The following is a 20,205-nucleotide window of genomic DNA, read 5'->3' on the forward strand; positions in this document are numbered from 1 at the left end:
GAACGCGGATGGTATGCACTGGATGTTACACCATGTCCCAGCAATCCCTACAGAAACCCTATACTACAAGATAAAGAAGATACAGAAAAAGAAACAGACACAGAAGAAGAGGAAAGAAAAGACAAAGAACCCATTGATGAGACCACTACAGATGATGACAGAGATGGAGAAAGCAACAGGTGCCGCAGCCCTACAGGCCCAAGCCCTGGTAAGGAGGAATCTGTGTAAAGCATGTAAAGTAAAGTACAGAAGTTAAAGTTTTGACAAGTTTGCAACGTTAATGTTCAAGAAATGTGCCCACATGAACTAATGTGAGAAACCCATGAACCTTAAGGCTATGAACTGGCTATAGCCACAAACTCTCGCAGTGTTTATAGTTACCCCAGAGGTACCACCACCAGAGCCAGCCTGTTTAGGGGCCTGGCTCGCCTGCAACCAGGGAGCACGCCTGTTTATGGGGCCTGGCTCTCCACCACAAAGAGGGTACCTGGTCAGCACCAACTGTGGAGGCCGCCTCTACATCCTGCCAGAAGAGGCTGAAGGCGCGGCTCCACCAGGCCAGGTATACCCTGAAACCACCAGACCATGAAAGCCGCCTCTACATCCTGCCAGAAGTGGCTGAAGGCGCGGCCAACGTGAGAGGGTTTTGGGTGGGTTAACGGACTTGTGGGTGGAGGGTGGTGATGTATGGTACCTGGTGGTTTTAAAACGTTTTACCATGTTTTACTGTTTTATGCATTTTAAAATGTTGTCTTGCAACCCGAGGACGTGCTGGTGATAACTAAGGGGGAATGTGGCGCCCCTGACCTGGTCAGGCACCACTGAGTACTGCACCCATGCTGGGGACAGTACAACACAGGTAATCCAGAAGGCTGACCGAGGTGTGACTACACAGGCGCATAGTGATCAGGTCTCACACATTTACCTTTGAGAGGACCCCTGGGGATCCCAGGAGGGGGCGAAGCCGGTGCGAAGCCTCCATCTCCACTCGAGGGGTGTGGTGGAGAGCCTGGTTGCTAGGTGGCGTAGGCAGGCACAAAAGGGAGAAGGAGGAGAGCAGTCTGAAGCAGAGTGGGGAGGAGTGAGGAGCATGGAAGTGGAGCTCAGACAGGAGCAGCAGTGCAGGTCCCACGAGTGAGCCGGTTTAGTGTGCAGCTCAGGGAGAGCAGAAGCGGACCCTGGAGCTGTTGCAGTCTAACAGCGTCCGCGCAGTAACTACCGACGGGGGAGAACGGTCACCTAGTAGTGCTACCCGAAATCCACACACAGCTAAAGAGAGAGCAACGGAGTGGAAAGTAAGGAGACTGCCAGGGAGTTACCAGGACCAAACGGGTAGCAGGTCCCAGTGCAGGGATAGATTCACCTTTCCTTTGCCAAACCTGCATGAGGGGGCACTTTACACCCCCAAGACCACACTACAGAGTCCGCAGCCACGTAGCCATAGTTAGGGCCCATAGTTCACAGGAGGCAAGCAGCCGGAGTGTCCTGGTCCAGGCTACAAGCAAACGGGCCAAAAAGAAGGGGAGAGAGGCACCAGCAACTTCCCTGGGTGACCCCCATAGGGACTAAAAGTCGGGGTTACCCCAAAACGCAAAGGGCTAAAGAAGGCGAGTCGGTAGCCACCCTCATCAGTCAGCCTGAAGGATACCTGGTTCCAGCCTGGTTCATCCCAGCTACGCCCGGGTTACTCACCCTGCCATCTTCACTGAGTAAAACCCCTGAAAGACATTCTGCTTGTGTTGAGTTATTCTGCGCCTTGTGGTTCTACACACTTACACAGGGCCCTGGGGCTTGCCTCACTCTCAGGAGGCTATTACAACTGACTGCACCCACCATCAGCCCCAGGCATCCCTTAATCTGCAGTGGCGGTCCCCACTGACCGCAATTCTGAGAGTGGCGTCACGACAATCCTAGAAGAAGGTTCCCTACCTGTGACCAGACAAGATCCATCCACGTGGAGTCCCTGAAGGTAATGCACCGACACTACACTGGTGGGGCTTCACAATAGCAGTACAGGAATAGTTCCTTTTTTATTTCAGTGCAGTTCACTGTGCGGTATTAGTGATAAGATGGATTTATTCTACAGTTCGGTGCGATTACAGTGATACCAGATTTAAATAGCTTTTTATGTTCTGTTTCTATAACACAGTAAAATGCTTTTTTATAATAAATAGTTTTTCCATCGCAATATTCTGAAAGCTGTAAGCTTTTTATTTTTTTAGCAAAGAGGGTTCTATAAGGGCTTATTTTTGATGAGTTGTAGATTTTTGGGGTAACATTTTGGAGAACATAACATTTTTTGATCGCTTTGTATTCAGATTTTTCAGAAGAAAAATGAGTAAAACCCAAACCAGAAATTCACTTATTTTTTTTGTTAGATTTTTTTTTTTTTGAGCAGTTCACTTTGCAATAAAAGTGGTAAAACCGATTTATTCTTCGGGTCAGTATCGTTACAGCAATACCATACTTACAGTATATTGCTTTTTTATGGTTTTCTACTTTAACACACTAAAATCTATATTTTGCCAAAATTAACTTTGCCATATTCTTTTTTTTCCAGATGAGCCATACTAGGGTTTGTTTTTTTTGCAGGACAGTTTGGCATTTTAATTTCTACCATTCATTTTACATATGACTTTTTGATCTCTTTTTAGTCAGTTTTGGTGTTAATATGTATAATCTTTCTTTATTGAATAAAAGAGGAAGAAAAAGAAAATAACATACAAATAACCAAGGATACAGAAATGGCTTCACATGTATCACCATTATATGAATAACAGTACTATAAACTTTTTTTTTTTTTTTTCAACTGATACACTACATCCTGCCTAATATTAGAGCTATCCACTTCGTTCTGTCTTCCTGTATCACTACTCAGAACTGACATTTGCATATTCAAGGAGCAAGAATAAAAAAAAAAAAAAGAGAAAAGAAAAAATGCCAGCCCTCACTTGTTTACTTTATGATCACCTCCATCACCTGGCTCATTCTTTTTAATGAGAACTCCTTGTACTCAAAATCTAGTATAATCTTTAAAAATAACCAACTCCTTCCAAATTCACCTGTATCGAGATAAGAGAGAAAAAAGTAACGATAGAAATAATAAACATACATAGACTGGAAAAGTAAGCTTTAAGAAGATAAAGAGAACATCCAAGGGTTTGGGAGGGGAAAGGGAGGTAGCCACTTATGAAGCCTATCCTGTTCCGTACACTAACTGTTGACGTTCCACTAAGGCTCAAAATAGAGTTTGGTAACCTTCTGTGCCTTTGAAAAGTATCCAAGACATCCAAATTTTCACGAACCTCTCGTTGTGTCCCTCTGCTTCTGCCATTAATTCTTCCATATGGTAAATATACTCAAATTCCTGCGTCCACTCCCTCAAAGCCAGAACCTCTTTTGATCTCCAGTGTCTGGGTATCACTGCCCTAGCCGCTGCCAGACAGAACCATAGAATATCTCCTTTTTGGGCTTTAATTGAGCCCGGGAGCATTGACAATAGAGCTATTTGAGGGGTCTGTGGCACTACTGTCCCAGTTATTTTTGTATATGTTTGAAAAATTGCCTCCCAGAATGGTTTAATTTTGGGGCAGTCCCACCATATATGCGTCATCGTCCCCCGGACTGTCTCACAGCGCCAACACTCCTCAGCGACAGAAGGGAAAATCCTGTGCAGCTGTATCGGACACTGATACCATCTTGTCAAAATCTTATAGTTTTTCTCTTTTGTGTACCCTGCCGTTGACAGTTTATGTGTGAATATATATGCTCTCTGTTTTTCTGTGTCTGTGAAAGTCGTCTCCAGTTCTTCTTCCCACTTTGTCATATATTTGGGATCTGAGTCCGCGGAGGGAACTGCCTGACCTATCAACTTATATATGAGGGACATCAGATGTAGTGGTATTGAATCCTGCATAAACAATTTTTCAAAGGGCAAAACCAGTGTGTCTGACAGACTTCCTATTCCCCGTGACCTAGAGTTGACAAATGAATAGAGTTGTCTGTATTCAATCCAGGACAATATCCGATGGGGTTCCATATTTTGCATATCCGAGAAAGATCTCATGCTGGATCCTGCGAGGGTGTGATAAATCCTACCATCCTGTTGTACATTCCATCTCAAAAAGTTAGTCCGGCCAACTCCTGGGGGAAATTCTGGGTTGGAAATGATAGGTGCTAGAAGGAAGGGGCACCCCACCAACCCACCTTTCCTTTTTACCTGATCCCATACCTTCAACGTGGCTCTAATCAAAAAGTCTGCCGAAGATAATCTCACCCCCTCTCTGGACTCCAGCCATGGAAGATATTTTAAGGGAGTTGAAGAGCTTTCCTGTTCAAGTGTGACCCATTTCTTAACCTTGTCGTTAAAATGCCAGTCAAACAGTCGAACTAACAGGGCCGCCTTGTGATATCCACGCATGTCTGGAAGTCCAGCGCCCCCAGTAGTAATATGCCGTGTAAGTGTATGGTATTTTATTCTGGCTCTAGAGTGCCCCCATATAAAGTGAGTTAGAGCAGTCCTGAGGGTCCAAAAGAAACTAGCGGGAGGGAGAATCGGCACTGCCTGAAATATATAGAGAAACCGGGGTAGTATATCCATCTTAAACGTATTGATACGGCCAAACCAAGATATGGGTTTTCTATGATATGTCCGGAGCTCTTTGACTGTTCGTGTTAATAATGCTAAGTAATTCATAGAGTACAAGGATCCCAGATCTGCGGGGACACTTATGCCCAAATATTTGATAGCCTGGGATTGCCACTTAAATGGGAAGTTACTTTTAGCCAGTAACACCTCCTGTGGCTGCAGCGTGACATTCAAGGCCTCCGATTTCACATAATTGACCTTAAAATTACTTAGATCCCCAAATCTCTCGAACTCTGCCAACAAGGAAGGGAAAGTAATGTGTGGCTGAGAGACATATAACAACAAATCGTCCGCATACAGCGCTGCCTTATATGTCTCTCCTCCTATTCGCATACCGTGCACACTGGGACTTTTCCTTATCGCATTAGCGAGGTGTTCCATTGTAAGTACATACAACAGCGGGGAAAGAGGACACCCCTGCCTGGTTCCATTTTTAATTATAATAGGTTGTGATAAGAAACCATTTGCCTTTATACGGGCCGAAGGACAGGTATATAAAGCTGGTGTCACACATAACGACGACGACAACGACGTCGCTGCTACGTCACCATTTTCTGTGACGTTGCAGCGACATCCGGTCGCTACCGCTGTGTGTGACATCCAGCAACGACCTGGCCCCTGCTGTGAGGTCGCCGGTCGTTGCTGAATGTCCAGCTTCATTTTTTGGTCGTCACTCTCCCGCTGTGACACACACATCGCTGTGTGTGACAGCGAGAGAGCGACGAAATGAAGCGATCAGGAGCCGGCACTGGCAGCTGCGGTAAGCTGTAACCAGCGTAAACATCGGGTAACCAAGGGAAGACCTTTCCCTAGTTACCCGATGTTTACGCTGGTTACCGGCCTCCGCTCTTGCTGCCAGTGCCGGCTCCTGCACTGTGACATGTGGCTGCAGTATGCATCGGGTAATTAACCCGATGTATACTGTAGCAAGGAGAGCAAGGAGCCAGCGCTAAGCAGTGCGCACGGCTCCTTGCTCTCTGCACTGTGACATGTAGCTGCAGCACACATCGGGTTAATTAACCCGATGTGTACTGTGCCTAGGAGAGCAAGGAGCCAGCGCTAAGCGCGGCTCCCTGCTCTCTGAACATGCAGCACAGCGACGTTATGATCGCTGCTTCTGCTGTGTTTGACAGCTAAGCAGCGATCATAACAGCGACTTACAAGGTCGCTGTTACGTCACCGAAAATGGTGACGTAACAGCGACGTCGTTGTCGCTGTCGCTTAGTGTGACACCAGCTTAAGGCCATTACCTTATCCACGAAGCATGTACCCAGCCCTATTTGCTTTAAAGCCTCCCTCAGGAAGTCCCAATGTACACGGTCAAATGCTTTTTCTGCATCCACCGATAATATACCCAGTGGATGAGACGAATTTTTGGCATGAGCTATCAGTAGTAGAGTTTTATTAACATTATCCCGCGCCTCCCTCCCCTGTATAAATCCTACTTGATCCGTATCAATGATGGAAGGAAGAAGGGGAGCAAGCCTATTAGCCAGAATCTTGGAGTATAGTTTTATGTCTACATTGAGTAGAGATATTGGTCTGTAATTAGCCACCAAGGTGGGATCTTTACCAGGTTTCGGAAGAACCGTAATATGTGCCTCCAGTGACTGAGCTGCAAAGGGGGTGTCCCCTGAAATTGCATTAAATACCTTTGTTAGGAATGGAGTAAGCATTTCTCGAAATATTTTATAAAATGTAGGAGAAAATCCATCTGGGCCTGGACTCTTCCCATTTGGAGTATTCTTAATAGCTTCTCCCACTTCCTCTTCCGAGAACCTGCTTTCTAATTTTAGTACCTCCTCATTTTTCAGAGTCGGTAAGGCTGTGTCCGCCATATATCTCTCAATGCGCTCAGTCAATGCCTGTGGCTCCATATCAGAGAACTTCCCTCGGATATTATACAGATCCGAGTAAAACCCCCTCAATTCCTCCAAGACCTCTGTCGGATTGCTCGTCTCCCCTCCCCCTCGCCGCCTCACTCCAGGGATGAATGTTGTGAGATTACGGGGATGCAACAGGTTTGATAAAGATCTGCCGCATTTGTTGGCGTGCTGATAAAGGAAACGTTTATAATGATTGCGATACCGGAGATATCTTTCATTCAAAAAAGTCCGAAGTTCCTGTCTACATTTTGTAAGTTCCGTCAGTGTCTCCCTCAACTGTCTATCCTTATGTGCTGTTTCCAACTCCTGAATCTTGTCTAATAACTCTTTTATTCGGGTATTTCTCATCTTCTTGATTCGTGCCCCATGCTTTACCAGCACCCCTCTAATTACACACTTAAATGCCTCCCACTGCAAAGGCAGCGAAGTGGGGTCCGATTCGTGAGTGGACATGAAGACCCCAACCGTATCTCTGATATCAGACATGCAAATTGCATCTTTAAGCAGGTTATCATTGAGTCTCCACGTCCACTCCCGTCTCCGACCATCTGGGGGGGAAAAAGCCAAGAAGATGGGGGCATGATCAGACCACACAAAGCTTCCAATCGTGGGGTCCGGTCTCCAGGCCAGCACACAATGGCTGACCAAAAATAAATCTATGCGGCTGTATGAGTCATGTGGAATGGAATAAAAGGTATAGTCCCTACCCGTAGGGTGTATGCTACGCCACACGTCATTTAGTTGCATCCGATATATGTCCCGCTTCAGGGACGCCAGTCGCTTCAGGGATATGTTGCTCCTTCCGGCCGATGTGTCTACTAAGGGATTTAAAGACAGATTAAAATCACCCCCCACTATCATTATTCCTTCCGCGAACTCAGATAAAACCTGTAAAAAGGCCTTACAGGTCTGTGTCTGCTCCACATTTGGAGCATACCATCCTGCAACTGTGTATACGGTATCAGAAATCCGAAGCTTAATTATGACATATCTACCCTCTGCATCCTGTTTCATGTCAAGGATGGAGTGTGGCAGGCTTCTATGAATGGCCAGCGACACGCCCCTAGACCGAGATTCAGTGTTGGCGCTGTGGAACCATGTCACATAGTTACGGTCCCTCAAAGTTGGGATATGTCCCACCTTAAAATGTGTTTCCTGAAGAAGCAGTATATGGACTCTCTGTTTGTGCATTTCTGTTAGAATTTGGGCCCGTTTTTGTGGTGTGTTAAAACCTTTTGTGTTTAAGGATCCAAATTTCAATTCCACCATATTTGTTTTGTTTTCCTAGCTACCTGACATACAAGGGAAGGACACAAGGGGGTAAAGAATAGAAGTCAAGAAGGGTTACTTCAAAAAAAAAAAAAAAAAAAAAAAAAAAAAAAAAAAGAGTATAGATGAAGATTTAGGAAAAGAAAAGATCAGAACAGAGAATAAGATTTATACAGTACCGTAGTACGTAGATAGAGCACCAACGACGATGGCCAAGGACCTCAGTCCACCTTTATTGTTGGGGGAAACTATGTCTAGCTATACCTTGTCCTGCACGGTATAGCGCCCCTCAAAGTGAGGTGGTCTTTCCAGGGAGATTCACTGCCCACCGGCGCGGTTCTGCACCACCTAAGACAAGTATACTTCCAACTGCATTAAACCAAGTAACAAGTTGAAACCCATTCCAGTTTACCTTACTATATCACTACCCCATATACCTCCCCTCTGTTTGAACAGCGAACAATATCCTGAAAATATCCCCTCTATATATCCAGCCCTATTATCGCTTAACTTTAACAATGGACATTTTTCCAAACATCAACTATGAAGTATTTCTTGTCCGCAACAATCAGGTTCCCTCCCCTGTCACCAGAGAAGCTCTAGAACCCCTTCTCCGACCAAAAGGACTCCAGACTCAGCCAAGGTCCATAGGAGCTCCTCTTCTCCTCCTCTGAGGAACTACGGCATGTGGCTCTACCCCAGGAGCCCCCGGGGGTAGAAATGGCCAGTCCCGGATCGTCACTGATGGAATTTGAAGGGCTGCGGTGAATGCTGGTATCCCTCCTGGGTGACTGAGAACGTGCATCCTTCCCGCCCTCCGGACTCTTAAGCGAAATGGAAAGCCCCAGGTATATGGTATGTTGCGCTGACGTAATATGTCCAATAAAGGTTTCAGGGCCTTCCTTTTCTCGAGCGTCCATCTTGACAGGTCAGATAAAATTAGGATCCTGTGTCCCTGATAAAATATATTTCCAGCCTTCTGTGCTTGAGCCATTATATTATCTTTAATTTTGTACTTGTGTACTTTACATATAACGTCTCTAGGGTGCTCTGGATCCATGGCCTTCGGGCCCAACGCTCTGTGTGCCCTGTCTAGCTCCAGTGGAGAATCAATAGGCACTTGCAGTATATCATTGAAAATATGGCATAAAGTCCCGTTAAGTGCTGTATGTTCCACCGACTCAGGGAGGCCACGTACTCTGATATTATTTCGCCGGTTTCTATTTTCGACGACATCTAGCATATCTGCTAAATACTGAAGCTGTATAGTATGAGATGCATATCCAGCTTCTTGTTCTGTCACTTTAGAGGACAGTGACTGCACTGAGGATTCTGCTGTTGTGACTCTTTCTCCTAGCTGTTGTACTTCGTCCTTGAGTCCATAGAGTTCAGCCTTATATGAGTTCTCTAGCCTGGAGATATACTGCTCCATGTCATTTTTTGTGGGAATATTTTTAATGTGTGCACTCAGCTCTCCAATACTCCTCCATAGCTGGCTAATATCTTGGCCAGCCTGCGCCCCCTCCTGGCTATTCATTTGAGAACTGTCCATGTTTGGAATTCTTCCATTAACCACAGTTGTATCTATTATCCTTGTGGGATGCATTGTTGTATTTATCTGGGCTTGCTTGCCTCCTTCTTTCTCTGGGCTGAGCTCTTTATCAGCCCCATCTTTACATGTGCTCTCCAGACGCCTCTCCTCAGGCATTACTCTGCTCCCTCCCCCGCTGCCTTCCTGGTTGTTGTGCTTTGGCGTCTCAGCGCCATCTTGCGCTTCCAGCGCTGATATACCAGGCATCCCTGTTACACCCGACCGGTCAGCACTCACCGCTCCCTGGGCCGCCTCCACGCTCACCGCTACCTCTGCTGCCTCCACCACTTCTCCAGTCTCCGGTGCGGCTGCCATCTCCCTGCTGAGCGCGCAGCTGCTCCTGGTGACCATGGATGCATCGGCCATCTTAGAAGCAGTTCCCTTCGGCGCTGTCTGTATCATATACCGCCTTATACTCTGCGCTGAGGTACTTGGTCGGGCTGGGGTGGGCTGGGAGTCTTCCCTCTTCCTCCTGTTTCCCATTCGCGTTATGGGGCTCCTGTGATGTGTCTCTGATGTGGTATTTCCCCGCGCCGGCTGAGGAGCTGTTCAAGCACACGTCTTTATCCCACCATGGCCAGGCCACGCCCCCCAGTTTTGGTGTTAATATAATGAAAAATTTCCATTTTTGGTGTGTTTTTTTTTTTTATTTCAATTTTAAAATTTTCGCCATATGGAATAAGTAATGTGACTTTTTTTTTTGATTGGTTTGTTCTGGACTCAGCAGTACTAATCATGTGTACATTTCTTTGTTTACTTTTGTTTGAACCCAAAAGCTGTGTTTCAGGAAAATTACTTTGCCTTCAGAACACTCCTCTAAGGCTAAGTTCACACTTGCGCTGTTTTGCATCAGTCACAATCCGTTGCCTTGAGGAATAACGGTATCCTGCAAAATATTTTGCAGGAATCCGTTTTTTTCCCCATAGGCTTCTATTAGCGACGGATTGTGACTGATGGCATTTTGTTGCATCCACCGATGACAGATCAGTCGTTTACTGACTGACCGTCGGGCAGGAGCAACGCTGAATGTAACATTTTTTGTGTGCGGTGGATCGTTTTTTTACTGTGAGCATGCGCAGAGTAAAAAAACATGATGACTGTAAATTCAGTTCCAGCAGCAGGAACGATCAGCTGATTGCCCGGCGGCTGGCTTTTGTGAGCGATCAGGTGATCGCCTGGCCGCCGGCTGTGAACAATCAGCTGATTGCCCGGCGATTGGCTGTGAACGATCAGCTGATCGCCCGGCGGCCGGCTTTGAAAGCCAAACCGGCTGCCGGGTGATCAGCTGATCGTTCACAAAAGCCGGCCGCCGGTAAAACAGTAAAAAAAACAACAAAAACAACATATCGTTTTTTTGCAGCATCAGTCACATCAGTTGTGCCACTATCTGCAAAACATTCGTTGCATCAGTCACACAACTGATTGTGATTGATGCAAAACAAAGCAAGTGTGAACTTAGCCTTACAGTTGTATGTCGTAGTATAATACAACTGACAACTGCAAGTGATGTGGGCATAGCTACGATGCTCACATGATCACAATTATGCAATTATGCAGATGTATGCCAAACCAGAAGAAACTAAAAATATATATTTTTTTATATTTTGCGCAATTAAAAACAAATAATATTTAAACAAAACATTAAAACATTAATACTTTACATTTTTTCAGTTAATCCTTTTTTTTTGGACGACACCTTCCCTTTAAGGGCAGCATAGGGGTAATGCAATTTGTGTCTTCCTAGCTGTAAAGAAATCTACAACTCCTAGCAGGTCCTGAAGATCTGTACCTCACAACATACTGGAAGTTGTAGTTTTCTTTACAGCTGGAAAGCCATAGTTCCCCAACAGATTGAAGAGAAGAGTTAAAAAGTAATTGTGAAATTAATGTATGCGCTTTTTACTTCTAACTTGCAGATTTGGAACATATCTTTTATGACTTTGATTGGGTACACCAGATGTGATTAAGTTGCATTTTTCTGTTGTAATTTTCCAAACTCAGGGTAAAAAGGCACTTAATTTAGCAAAATTACAACAAAAACTTACCATGATTTTATTATTTTGACATGTTGCCTTCTGATGTGACTTTGGGGTTGCGGGGTCCATGAAGGAAGGAGACTCTCCCCAGCCAGGCATCAGACAAGATGTTACCTCAGATGCTGTAGTACATTTAAGGGGAACCTGTCAGGTGTAATATACACCCAGAACCATGGGCAGTTGTGGGTGCATATTGCTAATCCCTGCCTAACCGTTCCTGTATACACTAGCATAGAAAAAGGGATCTTTAGAAAAAGTATCTCTAAAGATCTTTTCTCTTGTGCTAATGAGTGTGGGGACTAGTCCCAAGGGTGTTATATCCCCCGACTAGTCCGTCATCTTAGCATGTTAGTATGCCCACAGGGGTGTACTAACATGTTATTCAATGCAGCGTCACCAGCGGTGATGCGTGTACCTGTGTTTGCTGTGACCGCGCCTCTGAATGCCGGGCACTTCCAGTCATGCACAGTAGACCTCTCTGAAGCCACGACACGTACACCTAGCTTCATACTGCGCATGAGCGGAAGTGCCCGGCATTCAGAAGCACGGTCACAGCGAATACAGGTACCGCTGGTGATGCTGAATTGAATAGCTTGTTAGTGCACGCCTGTGGGGGTACTAACATGCCAAGAGGGCGGCTAGCCAGGGAATATATGTGCCGCCCCCGCGTCAGCAGCCTGCCACCGCTGCTCGGATCCGGATCCGCGGTGGCTTGAGGGGTCTCCGGACCCGGGGGTCGGGGTCGCGAGGCCACTCGGAATTAAAGGGGGTTATTTACAGGGGATTGTATGGACAGTTCATGACGCCACCCATGGTGCGTGGTAAGATGCAGTAGCACCGCTGCAATCGGGAGTACCCAGTGGCGATGGTGGGGGCAGCCAGATGTTTAACCCCTCCATGAGTAGGGGGAATGCCCTGGGACTCGGTGTTGGTGACGGGAAGGTGCCGTTGGGACGGTTGGGGGGGTCGTTTGTGTACTCACTCAGTCCAATAACACTAATACCGACAACTGTGGTAAACCAAAGTTCTGGACACCGCTGCCACTTGGAGGGAGCACGCCTGGATCCCGTGCCCGTTGGTGTTGCCTGTTAATCTGTGACCTTTTCCTTGGCACCTTGTCCTCTAGTTGGTCCCTATAGTATGAAACTAGTCGGGTTCCGCTCACCAGTATGGCTAACTGGGTGAGCTTGCTCTCAGGATTCACGCTTGGGATTTTCTGGACCATGTGAGTGGAAAGTCCTATCCCCCTCGTTGCGCTAGTCCCCCGATTTTGGAGCGGGTGGAGAACGGATCTTGAAGGCTCCGTCCTCGTCGGGTAAATTGTCAAGACGCCTGAAGCTTCTTCCTGACCTAGGGTCCATGTACCCCGTAGTGCCCTGGCCCCTGCTCGGTGATGGCACAAGACCGCTGGATGTTCTCCTAGACAGTCAGTGCCCCATGTCACGATCCACTGCGACCGGGTTCCAGCTCCTACCAGGTCCAGACCAACATCTGCCACCTAGTAGTCTCAAGGAGCCCAGATCCAGTTCTCTCCTCTAACACTTCATCGCTCTGTGACCTCTCCTCTAGAGAGTCACTCTCCAGCTCACTGTCTCCTGACACTCCTGACCCTCCCTTACCAACCCCCCAAGTGGGCGACCCTATTCCACTCAGGTCAGCCACTGGTGTGTCTGGTGGGTGTGGTGCAGAGTGTTCCTAGGATTTTAATTAGCTGTTCTTGGCAACACCAATGGTTAGGGGTCCGTAACCAAGGAGGAGGTGGATATTGTGCAGAAGGGCAGATTGCACAATACCCTGTGACGACCTGATAGGCCAGGGCGTCACATATAAACGCCATTGGGACTAATCCCTGCACTTATTAGCATAACATAAAAGATCTTTACAAATACTTTTTCTAAAGATCTCTTTATCTATGCTACTTGATACAGGGATAGTTAGGCAGGGATTAGCAATATGCACCCAGAACTGCTCGTGGTTCTGGCTGCATATTGCACCTGACAGGTTCACTTTAATAACCTACTCATTTTACTATGTGGATGCAGAGGTTTAGATGAAAATGAAGATATAAATGTTGCTCATGGGAGGGAGAGCATGCGCAAAGCAGAGCAGTGCCAGTTGGGAAAGCTGCAAGAAGAAGGCACTTTTCTTGGCTCAAGGGCCCACTGTGCATTCACTGGTGGGCCAGTCCAACCCTGTTTCTAAATATTTAAAAGTTAATCTTGCAATTTTCACACTGCTCACTATTATTTACAATTGAAAACTCGTACTTCCTGTTTTCTGTAGACACAGGAACATAGGCAGCAATAGACAGGCTTTGACTCATTGACTCTCATAGAAGTATTTTCGTGACAAAAGTCAGAAGGCAAGGAAGTGAGCTGTGAACATAATGAGTGGTGCATTCTGTGTTCTCTACTGTTTATAGAGGTGTTACCTATCATAGTAATATTATTTGAGTTAATAAGACTGCTAAAAAGTCATCTGTACAAAACAGGAAGTGTGCCTAGTATTAAGGCCGCTTTACACACTACGATTTATCTGACAATCTCAGTAGCGATGTGACACGCCCAGATCGTAGTTACAATTTGCCGAGATCGCACATAGGTCGTTTATTAGCGTTCACACGTAACGATCTCAAAAATGACGCAGCATCGTTCAGCGATGTATTGTTTTACCAGGGCAGTCGTTTTGATGTTGTTCGTCGTTGGCAGGGTGCCAAACGTACCAATATGTCTGCTGCGATCCAAACGACGAACAATATTTTGAAAATGAACGACGTGTTAGCGATCAACAATTTTCAACCTATTTACGATCGTTTGGAGTCGCACGTAGGTGTCACACGCAACGACATCGCTAACGATGCCGGATGTGCGTCACGGAAACTGTGACCCCGCCGACATATCGTCAGATAAATCGTAGTGTATAACGCCGCCTTTAGACCATGTGCCCACGGGAGAAAGTAACTGCGGATTTTGCTGCGGAAAACCCGCGGATTTTCTAGATTTTCCAGATAAATCCGCGGGTTTATGCAAGTACAGACACTCCCCATGTTATTCTATGGGATTTGGGGAGTGCTGTATCAATGCTGTGGTATTTGCGGCTGTGGAAAATGCCACGGATTTCCCGCTGCCTCATGTAACTGCATGTCAATTATTTATGCGGAATTATCTGCGGAATTCCTGCCTTTCCACTATGGAGATACAGGGCGGGAATTTCTCAGGAATTCCGCACGAAATCCACACTGCTTCCACAGGTTTACCGCAACAATTCCGTAGACATACCACGGCAATGGATAGCTGGGGATTCCAGGGAGTTGCTGCGTAAACTTGCGGAAATACCTGTACGAAAGTCCACAGGTACATTCTCCCGTGGGCACATGGCGTTAAGCGGGTTTTACACGCTGCGATCTTGCTAGCGAGATCGCAAATGATCGTACCCGCTCCCGTCGGTTGTGCGACACGGGCAAATCGCTGCCCGTGCCACACAACCTCGCTTACCCCCGTCACACGCACTTACCTGCCCTTCGACGACGTTCTGGCCGGCGATCCGCCTCCTTTCTAAGGGGACAGTTTGTGCGGCGTCACAGCGACGTCACACGGCAGGCGTCCAATAGAAGCGGAGGGGCGGAGATGAGCGGGACGTAACATCCCACCCACCTCCTTCCTTCCGCATTGCCGGTGGAGGCAGGTAAGGAGATGTTCGTTGCTCCTGCGGTGTCACACATAGCGATGTGTGCTGCCGCAGGAATGACGAACAACATCGCTAATAAGCAGAAAAGATTTTTTGTTTCAGGACGACCTCTCTGCGGCAAACGATTTTGACCGCTTTTGCGATCGTTTAAGGTCGCTCATAAGTGTCACACACTGTGATATTGTTAATGACGCCGGATGTGCGTCACAAACACCGTGACCCCGACGATAATTCATTAACGATATCGTAGCGCGTAAAGCCCGCTTTAGGCTTATTAGACAATGTAAACAATTCCAACATTTCTGCTTTGTTTTTTTATTCTTTAATATAAACAGTGATATGGAAAATTGAAAACAATAGTTTGAAATGTAGTAGAAAACAAGTTTAATATAAAAATCTAATTTATCTATTGTGTCCTTTTCTCATTACATATGAAATGGGTTATGCAGGGAAATAAAAAGTCCTGCCGACTGTCAAAATCTAAAGTAATGTATTTATGTACTATGTAACTCTGTATCAATAATGTGGTTCCTATATGGTCTGCAGTCTAACGATGACTAGTAACAATAATTTCAAACATCTCCTAACCATTGTAAGGACATACTGGGAGTTGTAGGTTCATGCAATACAAGTCTATACAGCGGGGATTGACCTGGAATTGTAATTGATCACTGAAATAAAATTGGTTCTGTAATCATATACTGTTGTTGATTTTGGTACTCTATTCTGTACTGATGTTGGTTCCTGTGTTGTATTTCTGTACTTTTGATGGTTCTGTATTCATGTGCTGATGGTGATTCTGGTCCCGGTATTCATGTACTGATAGTGGTTTTCGTGCTATTTTAATTTACTAATGGTGGTTCTGGTGCTATATTAATGTACTCAAGCTTGTTCTGGTGTTGTATTCATGTACTAATGATGGTTCAAGTGATGTATTTGTGTACTGATGATGGTTTTAGTGCTGCATTGATGTACTATTGGTGGGTATGGTGCTGTATCCTGTATAGATGGTGTTTTTGGTGTTGTATTTATGTCCTGATGCTGGTTCTACTGATGATGGTTCTGTTTTCATGTAGTAAATATTTTTTTGGTGCTGTATTCATGTACTGATGATGATTCTGTATTCATGTACTGTTTGTGGTTCTGGTGCATTATGGTGCTGCATTCATGTACTGATGGTGATTCTAGTTTTATATTCCTGTACTGATGGTGGTTTTGGTGATGTAGTTGTCTAACTGATTATGTATTAATGTACTGATGATGGTTCTGGTCTTGTATTCATGTTCTGATGATTGTTCTGGTACTGTATTAATGTACTGATTGATGGCTGTGGTGATGGATTTGTGTAGTGATGATGGTCCTCGGAATGTATTCATGTACTGATGATTGTTCTGGTGCTGTATCCTGTACTGATAGTAGTTCTTGTGTTGTATTCATGTACTAATGATGGATTGGAATTCATGTTCTGATTTTGGTTTTGCTAATATATTCATGTACTGATTATGGTTCTTATGGTGGTTCTAGTGATTTTTTGTGTGCTTATGATTTTGGTGCTCTATTGTTGTAGTCTTGGTGGTTCTGGTACTGTATGCATGTACGTATGGTGGTTTTGGTGATGTATACTGTGCTGATTGTGCTCTGATTGTATTCATGTACTGATGATGGTTCTGGGGATGTATTCATGTAGTGAGATTGGTATTGATATGTATTCATGTACTGATTGTGGTGCTGCTTCTGGTGATGTATTTAAGTAATGATGATGGTTCTGGTGCTGAATCAATGTACCGCTGATGATTCTAGTGTTGTATTCATGTTGTGATGATGGTTGTAGTGATGCATTCATGTACTGATGATGGTTCTGTATTCATGTACTGATGGTGGTTCTTCTGCATTATTCATGTACTGATGATGGTACTAGTGTTGGATTCATGTACTGATGGTGGTTTTACAGCGTTAGTCATGCACTGATGCTTCTGGTGTTATATTCATGTACTGATGGTGGTTCTATTGATATATTCTTGTATGTTTCATTGTTATGGTAATGAATTCATGTACTGATGGTGGTTCTGGTGTTGTATCCCTTTATAGGGGACACGTGATTTGTCTTATATACTGTAATACTATGGTATTGTAGTAGATAGTATAAGTGACCAGACAAACGCAGTTTCAAGTCCCCTAAGGGGACAAAATAAGAATGAATGTGTACTGTAAAAGCAAAACCAAAAAAACATTAACGGAATTGCTTTCATTCACTGCAGGTTTATATTGTATTATGGGTAGGGGCGGCATTTCAATTCTCACCTCAAAGAGATGGAAAGCTAGAATCGGCCTTGGGCTGATCAGACTATGATTGACAGCCACTCGTGGTCAAGCAATCACTCAGGTTTGAGATAAGCGGAAAAGAGGAGCAGTCTTTCTGCATGCAGTGTCTATAGCAATTCATTAGGGCAAATAAAAGAAGTAAAGAACAGGCTACAGGATCCTGAGCTTTGAGGTCTTTTAACCCTAGAACGCATACCTTGGGCCTCGCAGGTCTGCTAGGTCACTTGTTTTCTATGGTAGATTTCTATGGTTGTTCGTTCTAGGGTTAATGAACACTGAAAGAAACTGCACTTTTTTTTAATAGGTCCCCAGATAATACCTTGAATGCCCAAAAAGGTCTGGTCTTTAAAGGAAATCTGTCAGTAGGATTTCACACCCCAAACAATTTGCATGTAGTTTTATAAAGACAAGTCCAGCTATTTCATGGCCAGTCCCTGCCTCCATTACAGAGAAATCAGCATTAGAATTGATATGCAAATTGCAATGGTAAATCTGAAGCTTATGTCACTCCAGGTCTATTCCCCACCCAGCATTGCCTCCTCCTCCTTGACTGACAGCTCCTTTGCCTGAAGTCACACAACATGGAGGCTGTCAGTCAAGCAGGAGGAGATCTACAGCCTCATTTGCATATCACTAAAAACACATTTCTCAGTAACTGAGGAACAGTCTGGCCATGTAAAGTATTGCTGGGCTTGTCTTTGAAAGCTCTTTATGTGCTGTAAAATGGTGAGTGTGGTGCCTTTAGTACTACAAGATTCATTATGGCGTGTCTGCATTCACATACCTCCATCCATGGGTGTGTCCCATATGTTATAATGGTGTCTGTTTGTTTGGCACATGGCCAGTGTGTAAAGGCTGGGATACCTCTGGAAGGATTCTCTGAGACACAGAGGATACGCATGTACTGAGCAGGAATGGATTGTTGAACTAGTTTTGGGTTCCTTTGAAGCCACAAGACTTATATTATGTTGCTGGAGAGCCGCTTTATGTGTATGCAATAAACTTGCTAGACTCTTAGGCTATGTTCACACAGGGAGTCATTTGTTATGTGCATTTTGAGTGCATATTGAAAGTGCATCTCATTTTCTGAAAACGCACCCGTGGCAAAAACGTATGCATTTTACCACGTTATTACCGCGTTTTTCCCAACGCATTTTGTCAGTGAAATCTATTGACTGAAAGGCTCAAAAATGTGGTAAAAACGCAAAAAGATTTGACATGCTGCATCTTGGCTGCATCTTGAAAAACGCAGTCAAGATACAGCCAACAAAAGATGCCGAGTGTGGACTGCAAAATAAAAAATTTCATAGACGTTGCTGGGAGAAAGAAATGCATGCATTTTGGTGCAGCTTTGTGACCTCAAAAATGCACCAAAAACGAAGCAAAAGATGCCCTGTGTCAACTAAAGGGTGCTTTACACGCTGCGAGCGTAGGCAAAACTAGGCAAAACTTCGCTCCACATCATGCCTCTAACACCGATCCATCGCACAGTCGTCTTATCTCTGGGGACCCCCAACTGAAGGCCATTAGGTCTAATGCCCGCACGAAAGCGCCCCAATAGACATATGAGTGACCTAGCACCCACACCAACAATGGTAAACCTAGGAGACAAAAGGTGACAACATGTGGGGGGGTGACATGGGGGAGGGAAATGGTAATCAGGACCATGCAAAAATTCCACCAGAGACCCACCCCAACTCTGAACATCTTACAACAGGGCAGGCCGAACGTAAGATTTATACCTAGCCGATTCCCAGCATCCAATCTTGCGGACAACCTGCGCGCTCAGGCCCCAACGAGCCGCCATTCCGGAAAGAATGGGACACGAACTCTGCCTCGTTGAGACCGCAACACTCCGGAAGATGCAGACAAACTGGTATCCGAACAAGGCTGACCCGTCTTGATGAGACAAAAAGGACCCCGTGCGGGTTCCCTTCACCTCCAGAAACGACGACGCCTGTCTAACTGGACACTCCACTAAACCCGGTACACCCCACAGTTCCACCACGTGGCCTCGACCCAACTGATCCGTTTTGGACCGTTTCAAACAACACCGTACCGCATCCACCCCACATTCCACATCCTTCAACAACAAACCTCTGTGACTCTTTGAGTTCCTACTAACCAGCTCACTAATCCTAAAAGCACCAAAGAAGGCCAAAACAAACGCGGCCCCAAATAAATGACATTTATAATCCGAAAAACACACCTGAGGCAATACCGAAAGCAAATTACCCAGTAGTTCAAAAGACACAGGGCGCCTAAGGTCCTGACGCTCCCCTGTCTTACGGTAGCCCTTCAACACCTGACGCACCATGAAATCTTTAGTGATGTCCTTTCAGCCCAGCAATTGCCACCGACTTTTGGATCAATTCCCAGGCTGGTCGCAAACCAGGTCCCACAACAAGACGGGCCATACGGGCTCCTGCTGCTTCGCATCCGGCACCAGCACTCGAAAACGGTCCCACTGGAAGCGAGATAAAGCGTCAGCCACGGAATTCAATACTCCCGGCACATGTACTGCACAAATCCACAGATTAAACTCCAAACATTGCAACACGAAATGCCTCAAAAGATCCACCACCGGAGGGGAATCAGCTGTCAGCTTATTGACACACTGAACTACCCCCAGGTTGCCACACAAAAAACACACCTTTCTGTCTCTCAAGTCTTGTCCCCAAACCTCTACAGCCACAACAATAGGAAAAAGTTCCAACAAGGCCAGATTCCTAGTCAAACCAGAAACCCACCAAGATTCAGGCCACT

This window comes from Anomaloglossus baeobatrachus, chromosome 2 (genome assembly GCF_048569485.1).
Source record: "Anomaloglossus baeobatrachus isolate aAnoBae1 chromosome 2, aAnoBae1.hap1, whole genome shotgun sequence".
NCBI lineage: Eukaryota > Metazoa > Chordata > Amphibia > Anura > Aromobatidae > Anomaloglossus > Anomaloglossus baeobatrachus.